General features: G+C 43.4%; 1 protein-coding gene across 1 annotated transcript in view; it reads right to left on the bottom strand.

Moving 5' to 3' along the window:
- gli3 (GLI family zinc finger 3) overlaps positions 1-13,820 on the bottom strand; it is an 86,911-nt gene extending 73,091 nt beyond the window's left edge. Inside the window, 1 exon segment of the mRNA XM_029458140.1 lies at positions 13,437-13,820. The gene's annotated coding sequence lies outside the window, so the exon portion shown is untranslated.
- Positions 13,821-16,185: the final 2,365 nt, after the last annotated feature.

Genomic DNA, 16,185 nt, shown 5'->3' with positions numbered 1-16,185 from the left:
ATTCTTATTTTATAAGCACATTAAGCAAATCAATTTAACATAAATTATACGCCTTGGTGACAAAGGCACTGAGTTGAAAGTCATCTGCAAATTGTTCACATCAAAGTGAAACACTAAAATAAACTTTTGCCTTTGATAGAAAAAAATTCAGTTTCTTTTTTTCATGCAAGCTCAAACGGCTGCTAACGCTATGAAGAATCACTGCCTTTTGTTATTTAAAGGCTCCATCGATACAAGATTAATTCTATGAAACTGCTTAAGGTGCACCTCCAACTCCACTACATTTTGTCATTAGGAGAGCATTTGCACATGCATGGCACGCACACACGCACACTCAGAAACTGAGGGACATTTTAGAGAAACTCTTGAAGTGTCTTCTTAGATTTGGCAACCCCCCCTCACAGAAGAGGTACTGTATTTGTGTTCATTTCATTAGGGCGACTGTTCAGTGTCGAGGGCCCCCTGAGGGGGGAGACTGGCAGCGCCACAGCATTCATCATCATTACATCAGCGACCACCGAGATCTGCTATCTTAGGCTTATCAACGCGGCACAAACGCACCGCAGCGCAGCGAGTTAGAGGGGAGGGGAGAGATGGGAGATGGAGACGATTGAGGGAGATTGTGAGCAAAAGTGGGATAAGAGGGGGAGAAAATGAATGGAGTGAGGGAGGAGCGTGTGTGAGTGTACTTATGTATGCGTGCATGTGTGCACCTCACTGTGCCCCTGCATGCTTGCACATGTTTTCCTGTGTGTATAATGTGTGTTTTTGCACATTACGCAGCTATGCCAACAACATTAAGGGCTCCTGCACAGCTGGAATAACTAAAACACTGAGGGGCAAAGAGGGAGGAGGAGTCGAAGCCCTTCAGCAAGATTAGCTGAATCTAGCAATAAAACAGAATGCGCTGGCTCAGACTGCATGTGTTTGCATTGGATAAGGTCAGTGAGGGGATGAGGCCCCTTAAGGAGACAGTGGAAGTGCTTGGTGGTGGTTAGAGGATCTGTCGTGGGTTCAAAATCCCGACTGAGGAGGTGTTCCCAAACTCAATGGCTCTCAGAGGAAACCACATACTTAGGTTTCCATGCTGTGTTCTACGCTGCACTTATGGCTTGCCCTTGGCCCTGGAAGAAAAAAGGGAAGGGGGGGATTGGGGATTTGGTGGTTGTGGCTCCCATTCACCGGTGAAACTTAACATTGTGCCCAGATGGCACTAAGTCTGGCCTACAGCTGATGGGGACCAACCCCTCAAGTAAGGGCCATTTAGCAGGAATTAGTCACACCCCGCCACACACACACACATATCAAATCCCTGATATGCACATGCAAACTGGTTTAGTGCGAGGCCTTCTCACCCTTTTCAGTACTGTGACATGTCATTTACATGTTTCTATGTCATCCTACAATGAAGTGCGAGTCCCACTTTTTAACTGCTACACTACGTTGTGAAATGTAAAGTTGTATTGAGATGATTTTTTGGTTCATGTTTCGAGTCAGTAAATCATCTGGAGAATACTGCATGGAAAAAATGAATGAATATTTTATGACCTTTCTGCACTACAGAAGACATACCTGTCTTTAATTTAGGCGGTGCAGCGTCTTAATAGCATTTCCTCAGCAAACGATCTGGGCTGCTAGCACAAGTGCGTTGCTCAATATTTGATTAGGAAAAGCTTGTGCAAAATGAGGAGTGCTTGTATTTTTTGTCAAGGACAAACAGTGCAACAACACAGCCCATCGGTAGCTTTCAGCGGAGCTAATAAGATTATCCTCGCGTGCGTCTTGGTCCCTCAGACCTCTCCACTTGAGATGCTTTGGAGGGCTGGTGAGGGACCCTGTGTGTTGCACAGCAGAATGAGCTGAGTGCATCTTACATTCCTGGGTAACAAACCCAAACGATGTAATCGTAATGCTTACACGATGCTTCTTTTGCGCTCGCTACCCAGTAGATAAGGGACAAATAAAGCATGCGCCACAATGGAAATCTTGAGCGTTTTCCCCACAGCCTCCTGCTTATTAGATTGTTTATTTATTTTGACTTTGCATTTGTTCGTGAGACACTTGTGTCAGGGCAAGTGGGGCCGTGAGCAGTGAGACAATGGATAATGCAGGCAGCTTTGTTGCACTGGTGGCCCAGTTATGCGCTATTGGTTTCCCCTTGCTCTCCACTTTTCTATTCATTTTCTTCCAATTCTAAAACGTAGCGCCTTCGTTTGATCAGACACTTTCAAAGATGGAAAAGGAAAATATGCTTGTTCAGCCATTTACTTGAGCAAACAATGCAACCTATTACTTCAGCAAAATACCATGAAGGTCCTAGGGAAGACAAGAAAAAATATTCTATATGCAAAAGGTTTCTTAGGCTCAAATTTAACAGAGATTAAGATTAGCTTGATTACAAATACTTTTCCCTACTTTATAACTTTGCTTGTATCCGCACAGACGGATAAACTTCAGTTTATTATAAAATCAGTAATTGTAGCAGCCACCACATGCTCTATAGCTAACGTCTCCACTCAAGTGGCCCCTGCACATGGCACATACTGTAAAGCAAAAGAGAGTGAGGTCTGTATCCTGTCAGTGGGCCTCTCATCTCCAGTGAAAACAGTCTTGTGTTTGTGGAGGCATTCTTCATACAGGGCTTTAGAAAGCACTCTGCACGATGTCACAACGAGAGCGCGACAACGGCATTCTTCACTCTGCTTTCACAGCGAAAGAGTACATGTTACCACGTTGTTTGAGAGCACAGTTCCTATGTTATGCATGTGTGTGTGAACATGGCACGAGGAAGAAGAGGGACTGCTTCAACTGTGTTTGAGAGTGTGTGAGCCGTGCTGCATGGGAGTTGGATGCACCAGGTGCGCCTCTCAGTATGCAAGCGTGATCACTGTGTGCAGAACATAAATAAGAGGGGCGACCCCAGGGAGTGGATGAGTGGGAGGAAGAGAAATTCCTGTACTGATGAAAACCTCACACACAACTCTCTCTGCCTCCTCCTCCTCCTCACACGTGCACTCAGAGAACGATCAAGCAGATGGATGGTCGCGTGTGAGTGTAGTGGCAGCATATATGGCTTTGACAGAAGGTCTTCACACTAAGACTGAGACAGAAGAGTGAAACAAACAGTGTTCGAGGCAACTTCCTGAGAGAAATCTGGAGCCTGCACAGTTACAGGTAACGGAGTCATCGCGAAACTGTCCTGCCCACTAGTGCTTGAAGTTCCCTCTCGATTTTTCCCTCCTCCTTTCTATCTCCTTTTCCTTCATTCCTTTGTGTCATTGGGATAAGTGCTGGAGCGTAGTGAGTCAGTGCTGCTATGTGATTAATGACGGGCCGTGGCGTCTCCGGGGCCGAGCGCTAACAACAGCCAGGGGGCAGCGCGATAATGCACAATAATAAAGCCAGCAGACAAACAGCCAGGCAACGCAAGGCCTATTAGCTAGCCCCATCAGGACGGCTAAGTGAGAAATTAGCCCTTCCCAAGCTCCGACACAATTCATCAAGTGCTGCCCCTGAATCCCCCCTCAAGAAGTCATAATGTTTACTTAAAGACTGGCCTCGATGCCCCAGCGGCGAGCTTTATTGGCTCTTATTAATTCCCGTTCTGGCCCTCGCGGCCATGCCATTTAAACCGAATTAAAGGGGTGAAAATTGCATGAGATGAAGTTGTCTTGGTGTTTGGCTCTGGTATGATAAAGCCGGACCTAAAGAGAGGGAGACTTGCAGGAAAAAAATAAGAGGGGAGGGCAAACAAATCGGCATGTAAAGGAATGCTGAATGAAGCTGTCCTGAAATGTGCTGCAGTCAGTCAGAGGAATGCAGGAGCGAGGGGGAAAAGGAAGAGAAAAGGGAGACATGGCATCGCTTTAATGCTAGATTTCCTGTGTGGATGGGAACATATCCAAAAGGGTAACACTGGGTCACACATTCCAAAGATGCAGAAACAAAATGATTTTGCTGTATCTTCGCATTCTCCTTATCTTTCATCAGACGGGTGGAATAAAATACAGTAAAATAGGGTCACTCTATCAGCACTCCAACCTTATTTCAACATGTCAGTGATGGACAGGAGTAAAAGGGAAGGGAGTACACTCAACACACAGTACATGCCTTTTAATGAGGTGGCTGTGCTGGTCATAAAATAAAAGAACAATGAATCACACTTGTGAAAAACAATGATGAACCGGTTATTTATTAAGAAGAAATGCCAAACATTTGCTGCTTCCAGCTGCTCGGAAATGAAAATATCTCACTTTTCTCTGTTTTATATCAAAGATAACTGAACATCTTTGGGTTTGGGCTTATAAAACATGAACAATGAGACATTTGAAGACATTACATTGAGCTCTGGAAACTTCTAATGGCCACTTTTCACTCATTTCTGCCATTTAATACACTCAATTATTTATTTGTTAATGGTAAAAAAAATATTAACTGATGATGTAAATAGTCCCAATATTCTCATTATGACTTCTTGTAGTTTCTGTTTTAAGTTTACTTTACTGTCTAAGTAGTGCTCTCATCTGGAACCACAACACTGAGTGGGTTCACGGGCCTTTGTGCAGGTCTGTAAGTGGAGCATACAAGTTGAACTGTGGGTCTGTGTTGCAGGATTGGCGGCAGGCGAGAGTGTGTTCTATAGAGTAGTATGGAGTATACTGCAGCGGAGGTGTGAGATCAAAGACAGCTGAAGCTCACAGGGAGTCCCGGAGACTTCTAGCTCCCTGACGGCTCTCCCCACGGCAGTGTTGGGAGACAACTCTCTCCCTTCACTTTCATATCAGCCACAGAGCCCCCCCATCCCTCTGCGCCAGCTCGTATGCTCCACACAGACACACACACACACACACACACACGGGAAGTCTCAGAGGATTTGGCAGTGCTGCAAAAACCTGTACCCTACCTACAGCAACACGACACACACACACACTGTTGCTCATCAGAAACACATAGCTGAATATTTTGGATTTTGAAAGGCTGAGTTTGAGCAGAAGAAACTCACTCACTCTCCCAGTGAGATAGACTCACGCAACTCAAATACCGAGACGATATCGCACTGGAATGAGATGCCATAAACCTCACAGTGCTGCCAAGTGTTCGACAAAAAACTTCCCATAAACTCCAAAAGGCACAGTCACAAAATGGCCCCCTGAAAATCCCCGGCATAAAGAGCGAGGAACAAGACTGTCATTAGACAGGCGGCCCCCTCAGGCCCTGCCGACTCGATCGTGAGGAAGCCAAACATCTGGGTGTATTTACTCGTTTCAGCTGTTTGCAACCCCGCCTCGAATAAATCTGGGAGCTGTAACACCATTGCTTAGGACAGCTCCTAAACAAACATGCTCGATGCTTGCCGGCTCACTCACTCACTCCCTTCCGCACGCTCGAGCATCCCGACCGGAGTCGGGCCGGCTAACGCAGGCAAATAAATTTGTGGAGGAGGAGGAGGCCTTAATTGGAGCGTTTGACGGGTGCCTGGGGTTAATTGGGAAGCATGGAGAGCAGCTGGCTCCACGGTGGAAGTTGAGACAGGGATAATAAGTTCACCCGTTGCAGGAGAGACAGTTAGTGATGAATCAGATCAGAGGAACAGTGTACAGTGTAATCATCCTCGCATCTCCCCTCCTCCACCCTGCTCTCCTGACAAGCAGAGACAACCTGGCTCCCAGCTACGCAATCTGGCACCTATCACACAGGACTGGCAGTCAAGAGGGAAGAGATGGTTCACACACATGTTCATTCAGCTAATCACTCACACACACAATAATTCTAACCTCTAGGACACGGAACCTAGTTTATCAGTTCTCCGGTCGATGTATGTAAATCTCTCCAACAATGTGTGTACTAATGGCTTATTACCCTGCGTTAGCTGGTTTGCATTGATCTCTACGCCAGAGGGAGACGGGGAAACTAGAGCAGTTCGCTGCTCATATGTACCGAGCAGGACTATAATCACATCCCAGCTTGTTTCAATAAAGGCAACATTAGCATAAACCATCTCAAACACACTAAAACCTTCACCCCCGCTCCGTCCGTGCAGGAAAAAGGGGAAAAGAAACTCTCCTGGATTACAGGGGAATCATGGCCATATGGGATGGGTCGGTATGACTCTGTCTGTATAGATTGTCTCCACAGATTATGACTTTCTAAAAGAAAAAAACATTTTTTTTCCAGAGGAGCAAATCTTTAGCCAGTATATAGAGAGAGAAGAGAAAGTGATTCTCGCGGGTAACTAATGGCTGCAAAGGGATTTAGATATAACACCAAACTCAGCTCCTTGTGCTGGGAGGGTGGCTGAGGGAGCATTTGGGGGCTGAAGGAAGCCCAGGTAGAGTCATAGGCAGTAATGGGAGGAGACAGGGACTTAGAGCGCCACACAAAAGCCAGGCTTTATAAATAATTCCAAAAGCTAACAGGATCCCTTGTATGTGTGAATCTGTGAAATACATTCACACATGAATGCACACACACCCGCAGACACACACACCCCACCACCAGGGGGAATAGGCTGTTCACACTCCTCCACTGGGGCTGTTGTGAGTCTGACCTGCCTGGATTGGTAAAATTGGGTGAATATCTTTCTTGCATAGATGATGCAAAAAAAAAAAAAAGGGTCAATTTCAGCAACACACACATTGACACACTCACACACTCACTCACTCATAATGCAGGGCAGCAAAGCACACCGGAGACCTGTCTTGTAAATCTCTTTGTGAAAGCAGCTTTGGGGGGTAGACAGGGGCTTACACACTGAGCCCTGAGGTAGCGCTACAGACTCCACTCCCTCTAACCCCCCCATGGTCTTTCTCCCTCTCCCACACACATACTCTGCGCTCTCCTCCTCTCTCTTCCTCACTTTCCATCTACCCCACATTTCCTCATCCTTTCCTGCCCTTCTCTCACCTTATCCATCGCTCCCTCCCTCCCTCCATTCTTCCCTCTCCCCTCGCTCCTCCCCTCTGTCCCAGCCCGGGCTCTAGAGCACTGGTCCTTAGCCCTGCAGGCTCCCGTGGTGTTGCGGTGACTAATGTCCTGCCTTTGCTCAGACAATGAGTTTGAGACTGAGCCGGGAAAGTGTTGAGGAGGGAAAAAGACTCCAGCACCTTTGACAAATGGAACCCTTCGCACTCCCGTGCCCACTGAGGGAGGCTTTACAATGTCGCGCTCCACGCTCCACGTCCTCCGAGGGACGGCTGCAACCGGCAAAGCCGCATCTGGGGGAATATAATGAATTCTTTGGGAAGTCTAACCTGGCTTTCTTCATGAATAAGATATATTTCCAAAGCATGTCGACCCCTCTTAATAAAAACACCAGTCTGCCAGGAATAGCCAAAGCCGTTTTAGGGCCCCATGTACACGTTAATATTTCTGTTTCTCTATAAATTTTCTCAGGCCTACTTCTTTCCAGGCCTGTCACTGCAAGGCCAGACCTACATTTCCCCTGGAAGGTGGAGGAGCCATGATGACAAACTGTCATTAAAAGCGGCTGGAGTCCTTCTCTTTCAAGGAACTCAAACTCTTGGATGCTCCCTCCTCTTCCCCACGCACCCTACCCCCCATGCAACCCTGAAAGGAACTGGGCTTTGTCTGAGGAGCAAAGGAGAGAGGAATCCCCCCCCCCCCTTCCCCTTCAACCCTACCTCCCCTCCCCAAACCCTGTTCCTCACTCCCTGCGGAGTATTGTTAAAACACAGCCCCCTCTCTTTCCGTGGCCCGGGCTCTTAAAACAGCGTGCTTTGCATGAGAAAAAACGATTAGTCTTCAAATGCTGCGCTGTCAAAGGAGGGCTCTTTCAGGTTGGGGCAGAAATTTGCTCAGATAGTAGAGTTCCCCCTTTTGTTTTTCTAAAATGAGGCATTATTAGAGCCAGGGTCTGTTAGCATTCATTGCTGAGAAGAACACACTAGAGGGGTTTATACGGGATGCCCGCTCCCCTCCTTTTCCAACTTGCCCCAAGTCCGCAGCAGACTGAAATGAAGGAGCAGAGTGGGGGAAGAGGTACTCATCTAAACGTGTTTGGAGAGGAGAGAGAATGTCCGGGCCTGTGCTTCTTTCAGGTATTAACCCTAGGATTTACATTTGACATTCAAACAATAGACCCCTCCTTGACCTCCACTCCAGGATGCAGCAATACTCAGGGATAACTCCTACTGAAAGACAACTACAAGCAGCATGAGATTGCAAACACATGGGGTTCACATTGTGAGCATTATTGCATGACAATGCATAACTTAATTACTGGTGTAAGGACAGGAGTTTTGTTTAGAAGATGCACAGTTAACAATAGAGCTCTTGCTCAGTTCAAATAATGTGGACAGAAAAAAAGTGTGTGCGTACTGGTGTCTTGGAGTAGACAGAGCCTGACTCATGGCTTCACACTTCAAGAGGCAGGGGGTAAGTGACAGATCATTGTTCACAGCAAGCGGCCAGTTCATCTGTCCCCCAATCACCACCCCGGCCGAGAACGCACAGACCCCCTCACGGATGCCACAACCGGCTCTCATCAAAGCTGACACAATGCCACATCTGCAATAACAGCCCCAGCCCTGGGAAACTGCGTCTTTAGGCGCTCAACTTTACATGCAGCGCACAAGCAAATGGGCCCCAAACCAAAGCACTTCACCTCTTGCTGTTACACTTCACACCGCAGACTTAAAGATATTTTTACGGCGGCTACAGCAAACAGAGGAGGGGATGAGCGGCGCCCACATGCAGGCGTGACCTGTCCTGTTTCTCCTCAAGTGTGTGAGGAAAGAAAACGCAGCCGCTAGCTGGCACACTCTGTATTCTCGCACACAAACCGGCATATTTGCAATAAAATGTACCATGACCTACACCGGGGTTTATGTTAAGCTGTCACACACAACTCGATCGATCGTAAATTCAAATCACTTGATTGTGGTTAGGGAGTATTTAGAAGAATTTAATTCTCACTGAACATTTTTATTTTAACTTAATTTTCCATTACACTGTTTTCACTGTTTATTTTCCGTTTTTTTTATTGCCGTCTTTGGTGCCTCACTCTGGGGGAGCAGTTGACCAGACTAATTGTCGGGTCCAGTTGGAGTTTCCAACAGGCCAGAGCCACGGAAAACAAACCAGCCCTCTCTCAGCCTCTGCTAAGGCAACTTGAGCTCCTACTTTCTTTTCCTCCCATTTCTTATTTCTTAAGACAAATACAAAAAAAAAGTTGCTTCCACTTGAGAGGGGAAAAGAAAAAGAGACAAAATAAAAACTAAACATGTTTGTGTATGAGTAAGAGAAGAAGATCGAGAGTGTGTATGAGCAGCAGATTGCATGTACATGCATGCAGTTCCAGTGTGGTTGAGGTGTATGAATGTTGTCAGTATGCTGTTTGCAAAATCCTCAAGTGTATTTAGATTCATGTGTGTGTGTAATATATTTATCTAAAATTACAGTGTGATATCTCGAGTCTCGCACCCTCTTCATCACCACTTTCCCCACATCGTACGAACGCCTTATCCAAAGACATCACCCGGCTTGAAAGGTGCCTTTAGCAGGCTCCTTGAAGCGGGGAGCGGGGGTCCCGCTCTGGGACAATGATGGTTGAGGTGGAGGGGAGCCGGGGGAGCAGGAACACATAGCATATTAAATCTGCTGGCGGAGCTGGGTCGTCCGCGCGGAGAGCCAGAGAGCCAGATCTGAGGCATGCCCTGAAGGGATGGCTGGGCCTGGGGATTAGGAGGCCAAGGAGAAGCCCTTGCGCGCCCGAAGACCCCTTCTTGTCTCTGCTCGCACGCAAATGCATCCAGACGTTTTGACGCGTCTCAGGTTTGCCATCTCAGCCCAACTTTTCATAGCACTCCTCCGTGCCTCGCAAACCCCACCAGCAAACACACACACACACACACACACATTTCCACCCGCTCTCATGCACAGCCTTTTTTCTTTTCTTTTTCCTCAATCACTACCTCTGTCTGACTTGTCCTCTTCCTTTCCCCACTGTGTCTGTTTCATTTGATGTCAACATATCAAAGTACCAAATCATCAAAGTGAGAGTTTTCTTTTGGGGGCCATCTACCCAACTACTCATGTTACATGCAAGGGAAGCAACAGCTAATCAAATTATACAGAGAATGACTGAAAAACTTTCACCGGTCAGATGGTTTCTGTGTATTTTAAAACTTAAAATAATTGTCATTATTTACACCTCTGTGTGATTCCTATAGCCTCCCAATAAAACAGGATAAAAACACCTGCAGAAAAACAAGCGAGCTCACACTAAAAATAAACTACAGCCCTCATTATCTTAAGGAAAATCAACTTCCTCACATTACCCTCGTTTTAACAAAACATTTGCCACCTCTTTGAGGGCTTCAGGTCACAGCATTAGCACAACAACACAGCTCATTAGGGCCTCTAGCATACAAACTTGATAACAGGTATTCTTCCTGCAGGGTGTAAAAGGCCTGAAGACAGAACCTGCCTTTAGCTGTGAATGCAAGGCCCTTAAAAAAGAGAAGAGGGCCATACCTCAAAAGCTAATAGCATGTCATCTCCCTGCATTAACATGACAGCCCTTATTCTGCCAGGTCGCCAGGTCACGGGTGTACTGGGCCAATGTCACAATGCATAATTCTACTTAAAGGATTGCTTAAAGTTGAGATAAAAGAGTACGCTGCTGCTATCTGACGGACTGACTCCTGCAGAGGGAAACGCTATCCGCCTGTTCCTCGCGCGTGAAGCTGAAGGAGCAGAGAGCGGCTATGATACATCTCTGCTGGCTACAGTAAGCGAGTGGCTCGGAGTTGTGCATCTCATTCCAGCAGATTAGCATCTTAAACACTGCTGCATTCATCACTGCTGCTGCATCATAATGAGACCAACTCCTTTTTTTTAGGGAAAGGTGCACCTGTTTGACATCAGTATCCCCATTGGTAGTTTCTTTAGTTAAAATGTAATAGTACAAAAAAATAGGTTTCCTTATATAATATTCATACATATTTATTATTTGATTGGGATTTATTTTGTATGATATGAAGCTGTTTTATATGTTTTATTATATATCAAATACTTAGAAGAAGAAAAATACCGACATCCACATGCTGTGTAAAAACAGAAATGTGACAGTTATGTTTAAAGTTTTTCTATAGAATATTAAATATAAACATGTCATAGATTTCTCTGTCATTAGTTCCTGAGATTTTATTTAATCAAATTTCAGTTATGGCTAATAAAAATGTCTCATATCTTATATTTTATATAATTAAAATCAAATGACATCCCTAATTTTGGCCTCACATACTAATTATATAGAAGCAATTATAATGTATTTTTAAGTATCAGTTTGATTAAAAAATGATTAACAAGTCACAAGCCACAAAAAAAAAAAACATATTGGGGAGAAATGTACAGCACTGTTTGTTTAATCTCAATAAAGGAAATTACATTTTCAAATGATTCACATGATGTCATTTCACAATATAAAATATTAAGCTTGGACCCTGAGTGAGGCCTGATCCGTCTCCTCATTCTTTTCCATATTAACTGAGCTGAATCATTGACATGACAGTGATTTATTTCCTGCTTGTAGGCCCTGTTATTTTGTTATTATAAATAAAAAATATTAGACATATTAAATGACAGTTTATGTGACAGTCCCTTTTTTATTTTATTAGATAAATGGAACTAAGACCTGCGAAAACTCTTGCTCAAAGCCAAATCCCCAGTAAAGATGAATGATGGAGTAGCCTCATAAAAATAACTAAAAGGAGATTTTTATCTGTGTGAACTTGTGCTGTTAAACATCTTATTTGGTGTGTTCGCTCACTGCTCCGTCTCAAGGCAGCCAGACCTCCGTTAATAATTTGCCAAGTGTCAAAAAAAGGAGGATTTGAGCTGCACCGCATGGCTGAGCACCTCGGACCCTCGTCGTCTGTATGAAACCCGAGAGCAGACAAGCAGATAAAATGTGGAACAGCTGGCGAGGACAGGAGGGAAAGTTTCAAACAAATATCCGCACATGTGGAGGCTTGGGGGCTCTCAAATGTGTTCAAGTCCCGGACCCCCAAAAAAACGAAGACAGATTTCTGTTCAGAGAGATTTCTTTTTCGCCCTGCACAAGTCCATGTGAGTTTGTTTTAGTGTTTTTAAATGAAGGGCTGTCTATAAAAGGAACAAACCTTTGATTGTATCAGTCCTTCTTATCCATTTTAATTGTGATGAATCCAGTAAATACTAATAAAAATAAATAGTGACTTAAACCAGTTCTAATTCTGCTTGGGGCCCCATAAAACTCCCCACATGGACCCCTGCAGGGCCACAGACCCCCACTGTAATGGGCTTAAATTTCTCTGAGCACATGCCTTCAAGCACGCTATGATGTATCCTAACACATTTTTCCTTTTTCTTTTTTTGTTGAAGGAAGCACATAATAATTTAAAAACTTTCTAATACAAATCAAATTGCCAGATTTAAATTGAAGGATTTCCTGCATCTAAATAGTTTTGACTCTGTCAAGTTATCAGATACTGATACTTAATTAAATAATAAAAAGGAAAGTGCACCGCAATTTCCCATGTTTAAAAACACCAGCTCAATGTGAAAATATATGAGCTGTTAATATGGACATTTGTTTTGTAGTGCAAATATTTATTGTGTATAAAAAAAAGGCTTCAAATTGACTTTTTAAGTTTAGAAAATATTATAAAAACCAGTGATGTAGAAATGTTGTACAATGATTATCAATAAAATATGTCTAAATGTTAAAAGGTCAAGGCAAGGGTCAGTCACAGGCTTGGTTGGGTTTTAAAATATAAAATAGTGTCTGAGCATGTGCATGTAACTGTTTCAATAGGTCTGCACACTCTAAGAGGATAAACCGAATCAATAACAGACACTGAAATATGATCACACGCACATAAATATGCATGCCTCCCTCCCCCTCCCCCCACGCGCGTTTCTTTAGGCAAAAGTCCAATAAAGTTTCATGTCTGAAGAAGTTCAGTTCAAAACTCCCAACAGTATTACACGTGTTTCTTCTGTCTAACACACCAAAGATTAAAAAAACAAGTTTCCTATTACTGCCTATTACTTTATGCAACTTCAAACTAGTTTAAAAAATGCACATCTGTCTGTCGGATACTTGTTAAGTGTGCCATCCGGGGTTTCTAACAACCAACACTTATTTCACAGAGCATAAATCACACACCCAGGCCAAGTGTAAAACAAGTCTGTGCTGCTTTTTCGGGCTGTTTTTGGGGGATCGAAGCTTTCATCGTTGTTTAAAAAGATGGTGTTTCTTACCAGTTTTCTCTGTCGGTAATCCACTTCATGTCTACATAGTATGAAATTCCATCGTTTTGAAATGTGAAACCTCCCCTGCTTTACAAAGTCTAACTGCTCCTCCAAACTTTAAAAGTAGACAAATAAGCGCAACAATGTTCCGCCTGTGTGTAAAAGAAATAATGGATTACTTACTTTTTTTTTGGGTGATTTCCCCTCTTATTCTTGACTTTTTTTTATCTTCACAGAAAAAAAAATGTGTCTTCTTTCTTCGGCTTCTTCTTCTTCTTCTTAAATTGCAGATGTGCCTCTAGAGTTGCCTGGGACTTTCTTTCTTTTTTACGCTGCAACTCCAACTCCAAAGCGGCGCTGCCAGAGTTTTTCCTCTTGCCTGTCTTTCTCCTCCTTCTCACAGTTTGCTGTGTGCAACCACCGCCGGACTAACACCATCAGTCTGCCGATAATATCTGCCGATAGCAGACCGCATATGTGCGTAAAAATAACATAAGCGTCAGAGAAGCGCATGGAGAGTTATTACATTTAGTGCGCTTTTTCGAGGAGAAGAGAGAGGGCGAAGTGTGGGACTCCAGCTGCTCCTTCCCTCGCTTGACTCCTCCCTTCGGATTGCTCCCTCCTTTACTCACTGCCTCCCTCCTTTTTTATTTATTTTGTGTACCCCTTTTTCCTGTCTTTTTTCCTTTCTTTAAACCAACATTTTTTTCAAACTTAAATCCTAGTTAGCCTTAATATTACAACGTATGGAGCATTAACAAACATTAAACTAAGTGTACCCTCATTCCTCTTTCTCCATAGGCCTTTATAACACAAGTCTACAACTGATCCAACTTAGAAAATGAAAATATTTGTTTTTCACAGACTAGAAATTTGATTTTGATCATGTTTGCTATTATTTTCCAGTTTGTTGTCTCCTTGTCTGTCTATGTAACTTAGTTATGAGTGTTTGAATGAACCTGGGTAGGCAATGGACCACATCAAGGATTGTACCGGGATTCTGCTTTATAAATTATGATTGCACGTGCTAAAACTGCAACTGTAACTGTATGGTAACATTCAGTTACCTAGTCATTTTTCACAAAAGTTTAAATAGCGGCAAGAAATATGTTGCTTTATAAAAAACCCTATAATTAAACTTAAGAGACATATATGACATTACATTCAGCATAATGTGTATACTTTAAAAACATTCACAAATGGAATTTATTAATGATTTTGCTGAAGTTTAAGCCATGAATCACATGACAACTGTTTGTTTAAATTTGCTTATGAGAATCACAGAAACAGGCAGATACATTCTGTGTCGTGTATGTTTGTTTTATAATTATAATAGGATTTTTGATTAGTAATTCAATTAAACCGTGAAGTTCGAGTGACATTTTTTACTTCTTTGATACAGGTTTTTCACACAGGTCTTTTCCTCAATTATCCACCTTATATTATGGAGCTCACATATTGGAAACTGTCAACTTATGAAAACTAAAAATGCCTCCTGGGCTCAGCCCAGAGTCATACCTAATGCTGCGGAAAAGCAGAGGAAAGCCTTCCTGTAGGGTTAGGTTATAATCAATATACATAATCAATATACAGGGAAATTATGTGGTAAGAGAGGTCTTTAGGGTGCTGTTTCAATCAATGAAGAGGTGGGAGTTTGGAGAGGAAAATCGCCGGTTAATCGTTTAACCAGGATTTGAATGTGTGTGTGTGGCCGAGAGGTCAAGTCCATCAAGACACAGTTAGTGCATTTATCCTGCTTATAAAACACATCCAATTAGGTGCCACAGCAAATATGGAAGTCTGTCATTTAAAGGAATGTTCTGTTTTCTAAGGAATGTTTTATTACCACTATTCTGACGCTTATTATGCAAATAAAGTCTGCATTGACTAATTACTGCCGTAATCAATCAGAGCCCTCTGTCACAACTGTCAACAGCTTTGATATCAATAAACCTTCAAATGTTTGATTCTGATTTTGTCGGACAAGAAGATGGATTTTGAATGTTAAAATTGCTTCTTTAAGAAGTTATATTAAATATTACAGTTTCAACTAGTGTCTCTATTCATCAATAAAGCAACAGATATTGATGCATCTTTTCTTTATGATCCATAACATGTCAAAATAAAAGAAGCAATGTTTATATTTGACGATTTTAAATTACAATCTAGACAAAATAAATAAGGTTGTAATTAAAAAATAATAAAAATACAGAAATATTACACATGCACAATGTTAGAATTTGAGCTGTGATATAAATCAGTGTCAATACAATGGAAATGCATGTGTCCGTGATGACAGCAAGTCGGGCCGAGAGAGGAGACAGTCAAAGGTGCTCTGTAAGACACGACTAATTCTCCTGTCAGTTTGTCAGGCAGCGCTCATCTGGCCTGGACTACACAGAGATAAAGTCCTTGTTATGAGTCTCTCAAAGAGAATCCGAGGAACGTGGAGGTGGGGGAGAACATGAGGGTAAAGGAGGAGGGAGGGGGTGCACATGGGCATCAGTAGGGTTAGCGGCTCCCGAAAGTATTTCATCAAAGAGGGCCAGGATCCTGGGGATTGAGATTCTGCCTGGAGGCAAGTAACCAATGGTCTCCCAAGAACATATTCCAAAGTAAGGCTCGCAGAGCCAAAGCACACATCAAAAGCACCTCTGTAGCCAAAGCGATTCTGGAGGAGAAAAAAAGGGGTTCGGGTCCCTTCTTGGCCCTCTGTAAGCCCCTGATCTCACCCCAATTAAGAAGGAACTACTGTTTGTTCAGGCACGCTCACAAACACAGACACACACACACACACACACGATAACCAATCGCAAGCATGCACACACTCATTCATGAACACACATATTGTCACTTTTCCAAAAATAAATTATGTGCACTGAAGAACAACGTCTGCGTCTTGTGCTTTTGTTTAGTTTTTTCAAAAAA

The sequence above is a fragment of the Cottoperca gobio genome, chromosome 20, assembly GCF_900634415.1.
Source record: "Cottoperca gobio chromosome 20, fCotGob3.1, whole genome shotgun sequence".
NCBI classification, from domain to species: Eukaryota; Metazoa; Chordata; class Actinopteri; order Perciformes; family Bovichtidae; genus Cottoperca; species Cottoperca gobio.
Note: the sequence above shows the minus strand (reverse complement) of the source record. Positions and strands in the feature narration are given on the sequence as shown.